The following is a 15,880-nucleotide window of genomic DNA, read 5'->3' on the forward strand; positions in this document are numbered from 1 at the left end:
GCGTAGTAGTACGTGTCCTTATTTTTCTTTTCACATCTAGTAAACATTAGATTAAAAAAATCACAAGTGGTGGTTAAGGGTGTAAAATTGAAAAAAAAATAATCATAAAAGACATATGTGTGTAAGTATTAAATAAACAATGGCATTAACAAACAAAAACATACCGGGTACGCCTAGATTGTCAACGGCCAACGTAGAATGGCCAACGTAGATACAAGTATCTTGTCTTAGGGAGGGATAAATCCTACTTTGTAAAGAATCACTCTGATTCAAACAAAAAATTCTCTGAAACCGATATTATCAAGATGCTTGATTTCTTGATTGACAACATATTTGTTACGTTCGGAGGACGTGTTTTTCAACAGACTGTCGGCATACCAATGGGAACAAACTGTGCCCCTCTACTTGCTGACTTGTTTCTTTAATATTATGAGGCTGACTTCATGCAGGAACTTCTTAGGAAGAAAGATAAGAAGTTAGCAATATCCTTTAACTCTACTTTCCGCTATATAGATGACGTTCTTTCACTAAACAATTCAAAATTTGGTGACTATGTGGAACGCATCTATCCCATCGAATTGGAGATAAAGGATACTACAGATACAGTTAAGTCAGCTTCATATCTTGACTTACATCTAGAAATTGACAATGAGGGTCGGTTGAAGACAAAACTTTACGACAAAAGAGATGATTTCAGCTTTCCAATTGTGAACTTTCCATTTCTAAGTAGCAACATTCCAGCAGCACCTGCATACGGGGTATATATCTCTCAATTGATACGATATTCCCGTGCTTGCATTTCCTATCATGATTTTCTTGATAGAGGGTTACTGCTCACAAGGAAGCTATTAAATCAAGAGTTCCAAATGCTGAAGTTGAAATCATCCCTTCGTAAATTTTACGGACGCCATCACGAGTTGGTTGACCGTTATGGAATAACCATTTCACAAATGATATCGGATATGTTCCTCACGTCGTAACTACAATCTTCTTCCCTTTCATGAATTTGACCTACCGAATTAGACTATTTACCGGATTTGTAATCACATAAGCAACACGACGGGTGCCGCATGTGGAGCAGGATCTGCTTACCCTTCCGGAGCACCTGAGATCACCCCTAGTTTTTGGTGGGGTTCGTGTTGTTTATTCTTTAGTTTTCTATGTTGTGTCATGTGTACTATTGTTTTTCTGTTTGTCTTTTTCATTTTTAGCCATGGCGTTGTCAGTTTGTTTTAGATTTATGAGTTTGACTGTCCCTTTGGTATCTTTCGTCCCTCTTTTGTCAGTTAATATACATGCTATACATAATAAAGAGGTTTCGCTAGGTTTATAAAGACAATCCCAACGGGTCATTTACAAATAACGGTAAACTAATTACATCGAATGGCAAAGGACTTGGGGTTAAAAGGATATAGTATAAACCCAAAAGACGTGTTGGTAAAGCTTATTGAAGACAAAACGCATCAAGTGTTACCCAATACAGAAGTGTTCACTAAAAATGAATTAATACTAAAAGCAAAGAAACGTGGTATACCTTATATATAGATCAAGATAAAGGAAAAAGGACTGCAACAAGACATAGCTAAGAAACCTGTTATTAAGATGAAAGATGGTAGAAAAGAACTACAGTGTTTATTGAACCATTTGTTAATTCTTTTTTAAGGCAAGTCGAAGTGCTTTACATACATTTGATTCGTAAAATTTCAGAAGCACACAACTTAAAGTAGGCATCGAAGGTGCTTCTAGTACAGTTGGTAAAAAAAAAAACCTTGCAACAGGTGACAGTGATTCAACTTTTAAAGTCAACTCAAGCATGGCAAGTTAGTATTACTGAATCAACCAACTAAGACGCTGAACTAACAGTAATGATAGAAAAGGCAAAAGAAAGCATAGCAACTTGCATGCGTGATGGAAGTGAGTGAACGCTAGTCATATTGTAGAAGTACACCTTCATATGAATAAATTGTATCCCTGAAGTTTGAGTCCTACCTACGCCTTTCAGTAAAACTAGCACAGAAGAAAACGTGAGCTGTATTCTCACAATCACATCATGAATAGGTGGATCAGAAAAGTACATTTTACGAGTGAGTCAATACAAAAAATACAAAAAAGTACCCGTTAAAAATTCAAGAAACATCAGAAAGAATAGAACTCACACAAACACGTTGTATTTAATCAATGCTACTAAACATCATTACTGTTGGATAACAAGTTTGTACTTGTTTGGCTTTATAAATATTTTGATATGAGCGTCACTGATGAGTCTTATGTAGACGAAACGCGCTTCTGGCGTACAAAATTATAATCCTGGTACTTTGATAACTATTTACACCACTGGTTCGATGCCACTGCTGGTGGACGTTTTGTCCCCGAGGGTATTACCAGCCCAGTAGTCAACACTTCGGTGTTGACATGAATATCAATATTGTGGTCATTTTTATAAATTTCCCGTTTACAAAACTGAATTTTTCGAAAAACTAAGGATTTTCTTATCCCAGGAATAGATTACCTTAGCCGTATTTGGCACAACTGTTTGGAATTTTGGATCCTAAATGCTCTTCAACTTTGTACTTGTTTGGCTTTATAAATATTTTGATATGAGCGTCACTGATGAGTCTTATGTAGACGAAACGCGCGTCTGGCGTACAAAATTATAATCCTGGTACTTTGATAACTATATACACCACTGGTTCGATGCCACTGCTGGTGGACGTTTCGTCCCCGAGGGTATTACCAGCCCAGTAGTCAACACTTCGGTGTTGACATGAATATTAATATTGTGGTCATTTTTATAAATTTCCCGTTTATAAAACTGAATTTTTCGAAAAACTAAGGATTTTCTTATCCCAGGAATAGATTACCTTAGCCGTATTTGGCACAACTTTTTAGAATTTTGGATCCTAAATGCTCTTCAACTTTGTACTTGTTTGGCTTTATAAATATTTTGATATGAGCGTCACTGATGAGTCTTATGTAGACGAAACGCGCGTCTGGTGTACAAAATTATAATCCTGGTACTTTGATAACTATTATCACATTTGTTAAGTCCCCAAGTGTCATCCCACAATGGTAAAGTGTTTTTGTCGAAGATTTGTCAATCATTGTTAAAGTGAGGACTTTTTAGACGAACATTTAATGTATTGTGATAAGATGAATGGAGTGAAAATCGAATTTCCAGAAGAAGATACCATTACAATATCTTACAACATAGTACCAACGTAAAATGCGATTTCCTTATGTTATTTATGCTGACATTCAATGTAGCTCAGAACAGATAGACACTTGCCAACCTGACAAACTAAAAGCTTACACGGATGTTAACTAACAAATTACACCTTCTGGTTTTACTACCGTGTCCAGTATGCTCATAGGGAATATAAAGAAACAAAAGTGTACTCACTGGAAGACATCGTTCAGAGATTTGTGGCTTGTATGGAAGAGATAATGAAGGCGATTGCAGACATCTACTTTGATAAAAGATCTGGTGATGACTGAAGAAGATCCCAATGTTTTACAACGAGTTAAGATTGTCACATGTGCGATGATGAATTAGGTGAAGACAAAGTGCGTGATCACGAGCGTTCGACAGGTAAGTATCGTGGTGCAGCACATACAAAAAATGTAACTTAGACTGTCAATTACCGGTAAGAAATGCTTTTCATTGATTTGTGTAAGTTTATGTTAAATTCGTCCGACACCTTATATATTTAGCTTAGAATTTAAAGTTGAACCAATTTAAGGTATGAAAGTCGTGATTTAGGTAGAATAATGAATTTATGATAAATGATTAAAAATAAAATGTTTATCTTACGATTTCATGAAGGGTCATTACGACATGATGAAAACACAACTACTATCTGCTGACCGACTTAATAATAAACACATTAGTGTGGCTGACTATGTTCATGTACTACATGTGTTTACTATTTTTGTTTTAGAAATTTGAAACAGTGTTGTTTCCAATGGTTGGTATTAACCAAATTGCATCGTGTGTCAAAACTTTAACAATCAATTTGGCTTAAAATTTTCATTGACCTGAACACTGACCTTAGAATCATAGCCAGCATCGTATCTGAAAAGTATTCCTTTAAACTGATGAACAACTCAATGTTTGAAAATACCATGGAAAACACACGTTAACGGGTGAATATAATATTAATGACTACTGATAAGCAACCGTTAAAACTAATAGCTACACCCGACTGTGACCAATTCGTGGTGCATAACGAGTCCATGGTAGTAATAAACATAAAGAAAACCAAACTAAAGTTTAACAAGCCTGTGTACTAAGGAGCAATTATCTTAGACATTTCAAAGATTTTAAATGTACGACATTCATTTGGACTTTGTGCGTAAACCAACGGGAACAAAGTTCGACAATTGTTTACCGACACTGATAGTTAAGCCTATGAAATTTAAACCGACGACTTTTACAAAGACATATCTCACATTCAAAACAAAATTGACATATCAAACTATTGTATGGACAACCCGTTTTCGAATTCCGACCAACGTCAACAAAAAAAAATGATTGGTATGCATGTGGTGGTCAAATGATGGCTAACTTTGTATGGATTCTTACAAGATGTGTTAATATCGAATGGGTGATGGTCAACACACCAGGAAATCTAAAGGAACGAAGAAACAAGTCAATTGACAGAACATTACATTTAACGATTGCAAGACGTGTTTGATGACCTTTTAACCCTTTCATTATGAGACCTGGAACCCATTAGACGTGTTAAATTAAGACGACAACAAGCAAAGAGTATTTTGATTCTTACGGACTTTAATTCCCCCTTACGTAATGGTAAATTACTTGAAACTTAAGATCTACTACATCACCGATGAACTTCAGATAAGAGCACCAGTGGTCTGTGGACACTTTTGTTTGTATTTGTCACAATTGTTGTCTGAAGGAAAACCTTGATGAAGTTGCGTTTCCAAGACAGACAAATTTGGAATTTATGGAAATTGAGAAATAAATAGGAGTCAATTGCTTGAAGAATTGAACATGAACAACAATCGTATCACTAACATTAAATCTTAGAATAATAATACGGATGCTGTAACAAAACGACGAGTCATGCGTCAATTGAAACACTAATCGAAACCGTTAGAATTAAAATTACAATCCGCGTGTAACCAGATAAAGAGAGATATAAAACGACTAGAGATAGGATATGATACAGTCATTAAAGAACTCGAGAAAAAGGTAGATGAGTTTAAGACCACTCTGCACCAAGAACTCGATGTAAATCAGATTAAAAACTCGACACATAAAACATTGATGAACTCTTGAAACTTTAGTTGTCAATAGAAGCTTAAGACCAAAACTAGGAAAATCTAGAGAGTCTGAGGATGTGTATTCTATCGAAACATGCTGGTAAAGATTAAAATCCGTTAGTGGTTTATTATTTGGTAAAGACGTAGTCCAGATGTTTAAGCCTTCACCTCATTAATACTCGCATAACGAAAGTATCCTTTATAATCTTGGGCAAATTGTCAAAGCCTATACTTGCTAAAAGGTTGGTACTGCAAATCTTATTGTTTGAATCAAGAGTTTAAGGACTTAGGTTACCCTTTTCATGGAACAAAGACCTCTTTCACCCACACCTGTTTTGTTTTCGCAAGACCTTTCCGATGCGGTTCAAATCCTGAACCGTCTTTTAAGTTAAGATTCATAAAAAGAACTTTGTACTTTTTCGTCAGTAAAATCCTTGATGCGATACAGCCCGTAACAGAGAAGTGATCGAATTGATGTTTCTTTACCGTCAAAATTAGCTACGTGATCGACAAACTTAATTGAGTAGTGACCGAACTATTGGTACTTTAACGTTAAAAAGATTGACAATGCTGACAAACTTTCATGTGTCGATAATCAAGTTTAATATCGATAATATTGAAAATAATTCTAATAATATGAAACAAAATAAGTCCATGCACCATTCGATTGGGCGAAAAGTAGTCATTTCCTCAAAGTCAGAACAAAAAAAAAAGATTTATGGAAGGACATCTTGATAGTATTATTTCCTTTACAATTTTACCCAAAACTAAATAAAATATACTGGTAAACAATTAAAAAGGTGTTTGATAGGAATGAAGTCCTTTATTTTTTCGGACTACAATGTGTACCGTATGTGTGATGGATTTGAATTCAATCAATAACTTTGAAATGTTTTCTCATATGTATACACAAAAGGGAGGACTGGGTATTTGTCCTTCTGTTAGAATATGTCTTCGTTCGTTTCACATGCCAAACTTTTTTCTAGTACAGTTTAAACGGGAAAATTTTGTTGTGAATTTTTTAAATATGACAAAATAAGGCGCAAAACTATTTCTTGCAATAGCACACAGAGAATATTTTTTTTAGTAAAAATCAGTAAAAAAAAAATTCTCCAAAATATACCATGGCCAGGACCTGACAGTTTTTAGCAGTGTACAAATGAAAATCGTCCGGAAAACTGCGCTTGCTGTGAGGGATCATGCAACATTTCACCTATTACCCATAAACAACATAGGTTCTCAATTACTAAACAAAGTTCTAAAAGATAATTTCAAATCAGAGTAAACATATTAACTTCCTTATACGTGTATCGAGTCGAAATTGTCTATTACACAAAGGTTACATAAAGCTGGTTCTTAAAACGTTTGTGTCAGGAAAAACATTTTTCTTTAACTTTTAAAACATGTAGGGGAAACGGATTTCCTAACCATTCACATATAATATTCCGTATTTCTGATTTTTTGTTCGATAACGTAAATTATACGTTTTTTTTATGACTTCGTGAACTCGTGCCATTTATTTTTGCTGGTCTTTAGGAAGACAATTTACAATTGTGCAGTGAACGGAGGCACTTATACATAACCTTATAATTCTGTTTGGAAACAAAAATAAATTCCCAATATATAAATATACATGTATGAATATACATGTATATTCATACATGTATTATATGTCGTGTACATGATTGGTCACACCAACTGTTTCTACAGCTAAGATCAGTTACATGTAACATGATCTCGTCGATTCGCACGACGAAGCCATTGTTTATGACAGAACACACATTCCAGATTATGTATTTTTGTCTCCGTCAGTTCGAAAGTATTTTATCATTTCAACTCGTTTGTATTTCATAATATGTGTCATGAACAAATATATATGTTCGATTGAATAATGATTTCCTTGTAACAAATGATAGAAATTTCAGAGACCCCGTATTTGATCTTTTACCGTTAAAATGAAAATGCCAATGACAGAGGTTGATTATAAAAAATGTTTTACTGTGTTAAAAAAACTTCGACTTAAACAATGAAAACTTACACATTGGACATAAAATATTTTGTCGATGTAGAAAATTAAATTATGTCACTTCTGAAATAAGTTTGTCGATAACGTAACTTATTCTGACGGTAAATAAATGTGAATTCGATCACTACTCTGTTAGGGGCTGTACCTTTGGGCTTAAGTGTTTAACACTTGGGACACCAGTTAAGACTTTTCTCGGTCCACCTTTTTAAACATTCTTTTCTTTAAAGTTTAAAACTGTGTCCGTCCCCTACTTTAAATTTAACCTGTTTCAATGAAAGAAGGTTACCAAACAAGTTCCATACACTTTATATTCGTGTTCTTTTTTACTAGCATTCTAAGAAGCCATCTTAATTTGTCTATATTTGGAGGTGTTGTACTAATGAAAGATATTGGCCATTATAGGGATTCAAAGGTGTGCCTTAACGTACTTTTCATATTAACCACACATGCTTTCGGAAATTCTAGGTTTATCTCTACGGCAAAGTTCCGAACCAGACCTATCTCATTTTAAAGGTATTGACCCGAGCTATTCGCCACTTCAAAATTTTTCTGGGAACCGGCACTGTCTGGCCACCACAGAGGTTCAAAATTGTACATGTATTTTCTATATCAACAATACATTCGGTATTCCTCGACATATCCCTACGGCAAAGTTCCGAACCGGACCTGGCTGATTTTAAAGATACTGACCAACGCTATTACCAACTTAAATATTTTTCTGGAATCCGGGCCCGTCTGGCCACCACAGAGGTTCAAGGGTGCCCCTTAACGTCAATTTCCGTATTAACCACACATTCGGTACTTTTCGGCATATACTAACGCCAAAGTTCCAAACCGGACTTATCTCATTTTAAAGTTATTGACCCAAGCTATTCCCCATTGAAATATTTTTCTGGGATCCGGGCCCGTCTGGCCACCACAGAGGTTCAAAGGTGCCCCTTAACGTAATTTTCCGTATTAACCATATGCATACATTCGGTACTTTTCGGCATATACCAACGGCAAAGTTCCGAACCGGACCTAGCTCAATTTAAAGGTATTGACCCAAGCTATTCCCCACTTAAATATTTTTCTGGGATCCAGGCCCGTCTGGCCACCACAGAGGTTCAAAGTTGTCCATTTACGTATTTTCCATATCAACCACACATTCGGTACTCCTCGACATATCCCTACGGCAAAGTTCCGAACCGGACCTAGCTCATTTCAAAGGTATTGATCCAAGCTATTTGCCACTTAAATATTTTTCTGGGATCCGGGCCCGTCTGGCCACCACAGAGGTTCAAAATTGCCCATTTACGTTTTTTTTTCATATCAACCACACATTCGGTACTCTTCGGCATATCCCTACGGCAAAGTTCCGAACCGGACCTAGCTCATTTCAAAAGTGTTGACCCAGGCTATTCCCCACTTAAATATTTTTCTGGGATCCGGGCCCGTCTGGCCACCACAAAGGTTCAAAGTTGCCCATTTATGTATTTTCCATATCAACCACACATTCGATACTCTTCGGCATATCCCTACGGCAAAGTTCCGAACCGGACCTAGCTCATTTTAAAGGTATTGATCTAAGCTATAATTCCCCACTTAAATTATTTTCTGGGATCCGGGCCCGTCTGGCCACCACAGAGGTTCAAAGTTGCCCATTTACGTTTTTTTTTCATATTAACCACACATTCGGTACTCTTCGGCATATCCCTACGGCAAAGTTCCGAACCAGACCTAGCTCATTTCAAAGGTGTTGACCCAGGCTATTCCCCACTTAAATATTTTTCTGAGATCCGGGCCCGTCTGACCACCACAAAGGTTCAAAGTTGCCCATTTATGTATTTTCCATGTCAACCACACATTCGGTACTCTTCGGCACATCCCTACGGCAAAGTTCCGAACCGGACCTAACTCATTTTAAAGGTATTGATTCAAGCTATTCCCCACTTAAATATTTTTCTGGGATCCGGGCCCGTCTGGCCACCACAAAGGTTCAAAGTTGCCCATTTATGTATTTTCCATATCAACCACACATTCGATACTCTTCGGCATATCCCTAAGGCAAAGTTCCGAACCGGACCTAGCTCATTTTAAAGGTATTGATCCAAGCTATTCCCCACTTAAATTATTTTCTGGGATCCGGGCCCGTCTGGCCACCACAGAGGTTCAAAGTTGCCCATTTACGTTTTTTTTCATATTAACCACACATTCGGTACTCTTCGGCATATCCCTACGGCAAAGTTCCGAACCGGACCTAGCTCATTTCAAAGGTGTTGACCCAGGCTATTCCCCACTTAAATATTTTTCTGTGATCCGGGCCCGTCTGACCACCACAGAGGTTCAAAGTTGCCCATTTATGTATTTTCCATGTCAACCACACATTCGGTACTCTTCGGCACATCCCTACGGCAAAGTTCCGAACTGGACCTAGCTCATTTTAAAGGTATTGATCCAAGCTATTCCCCACTTAAATATTTTTCTGGGATCCGGGCCCGTCTGGCCACCACAGAGGTTCAAAATTGCCCATTTACGTTTTTTTTCATATCAACCACACATTCGGTACTCTTCGGCATATATCCCTACGGCAAAGTTCCGAACCGGACCTAGCTCATTTCAAAGGTGTTGACCCAGGCTATTCCCCACGTAAATATTTTTCTGGGATCCGGGCCCGTCTGACCACTACAGAGGTTCAAAGTTGCCCATTTATGTATTTTCCATATCACTCACACATTCGGTACTCTTTGGCACATCCCTACGGCAAAGTTCCGAACCGGACCTAGTTCATTTTAAAGGTATTGATCCAAGCTATTCCCCACTTAAATTATTTTCTGGGATCCGGGCCCGTCTGGCCACCACAGAGGTTCAAAGATGCCCATTTACGTTTTTTTCATATCAACCACACATTCGGTACTCTTCGGCATATCCCTACGGCAAAGTTCCGAACCGGACCTAGCTCATTTTAAAGGTATTGATCCAAGCTATTCCCCACTTAAATATTTTTCTGGGATCCGGGCCCGTCTGGCCACCACAAAGGTTCAAAGTTGCCCATTTAAGTATTTTCCATATCAACCACACATTCGGTACTCTTCGGCATATCCCTACGGCAAAGTTCCGAACCGGACCTAGCTCATTTCAAAGGTGTTGACCCAGGCTATTCCCCACTTAAATATTTTTCTGGGATCCGGGCCCGTCTGGCCACCACAAAGGTTCAAAGTTGCCCATTTATGTATTTTCCATATCAACCACACATTCGATACTCTTCGGCATATTCCTACGGCAAAGTTCCGAACCGGACCTAGCTCATTTTAAAGGTATTGATCTAAGCTATTCCCCACTTAAATTATTTTCTGGGATCCGGGCCCGTCTGGCCACCACAGAGGTTCAAATTTGCCCATTTACGTTTTTTTTTTTCATATTAACCACACATTCGGTACTCTTCGGCATATCCCTACGGCAAAGTTCCGAACCAGACCTAGCTCATTTCAAAGGTGTTGACCCAGGCTATTCCCCACTTAAATATTTTTCTGAGATCCGGGCCTGTCTGACCACCACAAAGGTTCAAAGTTGCCCATTTATGTATTTTCCATGTCAACCACACATTCGGTACTCTTCGGCACATCCCTACGGCAAAGTTCCGAACTGGACCTAGCTCATTTTAAAGGTATTGATTCAAGCTATTCCCCACTTAAATATTTTTCTGGGATCCGGGCCCGTCTGGCCACCACAAAGGTTCAAAGTTGCCCATTTATGTATTTTCCATATCAACCACACATTCGATACTCTTCGGCATATCCCTAAGGCAAAGTTCCGAACCGGACCTAGCTCATTTTAAAGGTATTTATCCAAGCTATTCCCCACTTAAATTATTTTCTGGGATCCGGGCCCGTCTGGCCACCACAGAGGTTCAAAGTTGCCCATTTACGTTTTTTTTCATATTAACCACACATTCGGTACTCTTCGGCATATCCCTACGGCAAAGTTCCGAACCGGACCTAGCTCATTTCAAAGGTGTTGACCCAGGCTATTCCCCACTTAAATATTTTTCTGTGATCCGGGCCCGTCTGACCACCACAGAGGTTCAAAGTTGCCCATTTATGTATTTTCCATGTCAACCACACATTCGGTACTCTTCGGCACATCCCTACGGCAAAGTTCCGAACTGGACCTAGCTCATTTTAAAGGTATTGATCCAAGCTATTCCCCACTTAAATATTTTTCTGGGATCCGGGCCCGTCTGGCCACCACAGAGGTTCAAAATTGCCCATTTACGTTTTTTTTCATATCAACCACACATTCGGTACTCTTCGGCATATATCCCTACGGCAAAGTTCCGAACCGGACCTAGCTCATTTCAAAGGTGTTGACCCAGGCTATTCCCCACGTAAATATTTTTCTGGGATCCGGGCCCGTCTGACCACTACAGAGGTTCAAAGTTGCCCATTTATGTATTTTCCATATCACTCACACATTCGGTACTCTTTGGCACATCCCTACGGCAAAGTTCCGAACCGGACCTAGTTCATTTTAAAGGTATTGATCCAAGCTATTCCCCACTTAAATTATTTTCTGGGATCCGGGCCCGTCTGGCCACCACAGAGGTTCAAAGATGCCCATTTACGTTTTTTTCATATCAACCACACATTCGGTACTCTTCGGCATATCCCTACGGCAAAGTTCCGAACCGGACCTAGCTCATTTTAAAGGTATTGATCCAAGCTATTCCCCACTTAAATATTTTTCTGGGATCCGGGCCCGTCTGGCCACCACAAAGGTTCAAAGTTGCCCATTTAAGTATTTTCCATATCAACCACACATTCGGTACTCTTCGGCATATCCCTACGGCAAAGTTCCGAACCGGACCTAGCTCATTTCAAAGGTGTTGACCCAGGCTATTCCCCACTTAAATATTTTTCTGGGATCCGGGCCCGTCTGGCCACCACAAAGGTTCAAAGTTGCCCATTTATGTATTTTCCATATCAACCACACATTCGATACTCTTCGGCATATTCCTACGGCAAAGTTCCGAACCGGACCTAGCTCATTTTAAAGGTATTGATCTAAGCTATTCCCCACTTAAATTATTTTCTGGGATCCGGGCCCGTCTGGCCACCACAGAGGTTCAAATTTGCCCATTTACGTTTTTTTTTTTCATATTAACCACACATTCGGTACTCTTCGGCATATCCCTACGGCAAAGTTCCGAACCAGACCTAGCTCATTTCAAAGGTGTTGACCCAGGCTATTCCCCACTTAAATATTTTTCTGAGATCCGGGCCTGTCTGACCACCACAAAGGTTCAAAGTTGCCCATTTATGTATTTTCCATGTCAACCACACATTCGGTACTCTTCGGCACATCCCTACGGCAAAGTTCCGAACTGGACCTAGCTCATTTTAAAGGTATTGATTCAAGCTATTCCCCACTTAAATATTTTTCTGGGATCCGGGCCCGTCTGGCCACCACAAAGGTTCAAAGTTGCCCATTTATGTATTTTCCATATCAACCACACATTCGATACTCTTCGGCATATCCCTAAGGCAAAGTTCCGAACCGGACCTAGCTCATTTTAAAGGTATTTATCCAAGCTATTCCCCACTTAAATTATTTTCTGGGATCCGGGCCCGTCTGGCCACCACAGAGGTTCAAAGTTGCCCATTTACGTTTTTTTTCATATTAACCACACATTCGGTACTCTTCGGCATATCCCTACGGCAAAGTTCCGAACCGGACCTAGCTCATTTCAAAGGTGTTGACCCAGGCTATTCCCCACTTAAATATTTTTCTGTGATCCGGGCCCGTCTGACCACCACAGAGGTTCAAAGTTGCCCATTTATGTATTTTCAATACCCATAACACAAGATCCTTTTAGTCACGTTTATATCTACCCAATTTTATATACTACAGAGTCTATAATAATTTTTATTATCGTTGAATTTTGGGATATTGAAACACCAGGGTCTCACCGTCATCTGAGCGGTCGTCCGTAGGTTTTCACTATATATTTATTTATTTTTTTGGCTTTCCATAGATATTTCTATTTATAGTTCTGAATGTTTTTAGAGTGGCCGGCTTTAGTTTTAGTTTGATATATTATATATTAAATTAAATCTTTGATGAATCTTTGATGTCGTTTTATTGATAAAAATCTATATTACATAAAGACAAATATAGGCAATGTATATAAGGGTTTATATTCGAGGACAACGATAATTTACGACAGCTTGAAGGGGTCATTAAACTATTTGCGGCGTAATTTTTCACTCCTGTTAACTATGAAAATTATACTTTTTAATGATTTTGAACTAAATTTTAATATTGAACCGACTGCTAGCAACCGGTTGGATATTGAACATCGAATATCGAATAACAAACCGGCAGCTAACTTCACATACATATTTAAAACGTAATGAAATGCTTTTAAAATCAGTACAAGCCGCGAAATTGTCGAAATCCGCTGTTAAATGATATTTAACTAAGATTTTGCGAATTTTGGAACGTTTTAGTCTCATGCAGTTTTTTGGTTTTTAGACATATCTTCAAAATTGGCTGCTGGAAAAAAGTGGCTGCTATCTTGATTGGCCGATAAAAGTGGCTGCCAGCTTGAGTCTGGTACATATACACCACTTATAATTATCAATTTAAAATCAGTATAATATCAGTATTATAACACTGGTACTGAAAAACTGTATTTTCTGTTTAAACGCGGAAGTGCAAATACTTTTCGTCGACGTCCGTCCAAAGAACTTTCCACAGTTAACATATGACATACTTGATATAAGATTATTGTTTTTGGAAAGTTGCTATACAATGCTATAGCAACTGACTTTCCCAAGCCATCGGCCTCAAACCGGTGTACAGACTATCGCAAATGTCGAAAATGCTATATCAATATCTATGTAGCAGCTTGTCTATAGCTACACGTTCAATAGTCAAAATCTACGTAGCACTACGTAGCAGCTACGATATTGAACGCGGCCCAGATTATCATTGGTCATCTCAACTCGATTGCCTTTCTCGCTTTCGCCGTCACGGTTCAAGTGAGAAAATCAATCTCGTTGAGATGATCAACGATAAGATCTATAAATATCAAAATTTTATATGACAAACATATGAAAGAAAATGATTTTGATAATCATGATAATTACTAAAGAGAAAATGGTTTAGTTAAAAACATCAAAGCTGTGATTAAACACATATTTGAAATAATACCCATCTATAAACTATTTGAAATAATAATACACATCTACAGCTGCATTCTTATTAAATCTTTCCAGAGGTGCTATCCAGCAATTTGATTAATCACATTTATTAAGTAATCATGGAGTATATTTTGTTAGACTTAGGCTGAACATATTAAATCATCACCATTTATTTTAAAAAAAAAACACAAAAAAAAACCCATACAATTATAGTATGTTTTATTCTTTTCTTAATTTCAGAGTGTCAATCGCTGCCCTTAAGCAATTATTTTATTGTTATTTCATTTAAAATAAATTCCATTTTCTGACATAATAACCTTAGAAATGTTTTAACAGGTAGACAGATAATATTATCTTTGTCCAATCGAATTGTGTAAGATTCATTATCGTTATTTAACGTTAATTTTTTCGTTGATCTTACTGACTGATAATTTCTTTTCTCAACATGTACTCATGATGTAGTATACATACATATTATCAGATTGTTACATGGTATTTTTCATATCAAATACATATCAGTCAAAGATTCAATAACAACCCTAGCAAGGAATTGTATATTTAAATATCATAGTACAATTAATTCCTTGTGTAAACACAACAAAACAATAAACCAATTTGAAACTACTCAATATGCAAAATGATATGTGACGCCGTTCTTAGAAACTAAAGCATTCTGTGTAATATTCTGAAAAGCGTAAACTAAAACGTTCTGATTGTTGTCAAACATAATAAACACTGAATGGAACTTCAACCAAATTATATGTTGAATTCTTTTTTCCATAGATTTATGATTAGATGCAGAGCTTTATTAATAATTAATTTATCTAATTCTTTATTTCAGTTGGTCTAATCGTTTTAGGTGTGGTCATATATTGTATGGAAGGTCCTACAAGTAACTATGGATACGCATTTTTTATGGTGATTATAGCTTCGGTTATTATGCTTGTCGCTGGAGTCACCAGTGTCATTGATTGGAGATGCACTTAGTCACCCGCCTAAACATCAGAACAATCGAAACAAACATTAAACAATTATAAGGATGCATTAGATTGCAATTGAGCTTACGAGAATATTGTTGTAAAAATAACAGACTTTAGATATAAATCTTGCTATTACAATCCGGACTGAGTGTAGAGCTCAGCCAATAACAATGTTTGTTTGCCTTGAATCCTCCAAAAAATGTTAAAACCAAATACATTTTAGAGTCATCAAAGCTTGTAAAAGAAAGAATTTAGATTTTCCATGAATCAATGTACAAAAACTGATGAAGCAAAACTTTTTCTGTATATATATATATACAATCAGTTATGTATTAACAACTGTAAATCATTCAGTCATATGATTATGTATAGTAGTATAGATATAATAAATTATGTCTGGTGTA

General features: G+C 37.4%; 1 long non-coding RNA gene across 1 annotated transcript in view; it reads left to right on the plus strand.

Moving 5' to 3' along the window:
• LOC143062072 (uncharacterized) overlaps positions 1-15,880 on the plus strand; it is a 34,352-nt gene extending 18,472 nt beyond the window's left edge. The window contains exon 3 of the long non-coding RNA XR_012974527.1: positions 15,338-15,880. This is a non-coding gene — a long non-coding RNA (uncharacterized LOC143062072). The remainder of the gene's footprint in view (positions 1-15,337) is intronic.

Source organism: Mytilus galloprovincialis, chromosome 2, assembly GCF_965363235.1.
Source record: "Mytilus galloprovincialis chromosome 2, xbMytGall1.hap1.1, whole genome shotgun sequence".
Lineage (NCBI taxonomy): Eukaryota > Metazoa > Mollusca > Bivalvia > Mytilida > Mytilidae > Mytilus > Mytilus galloprovincialis.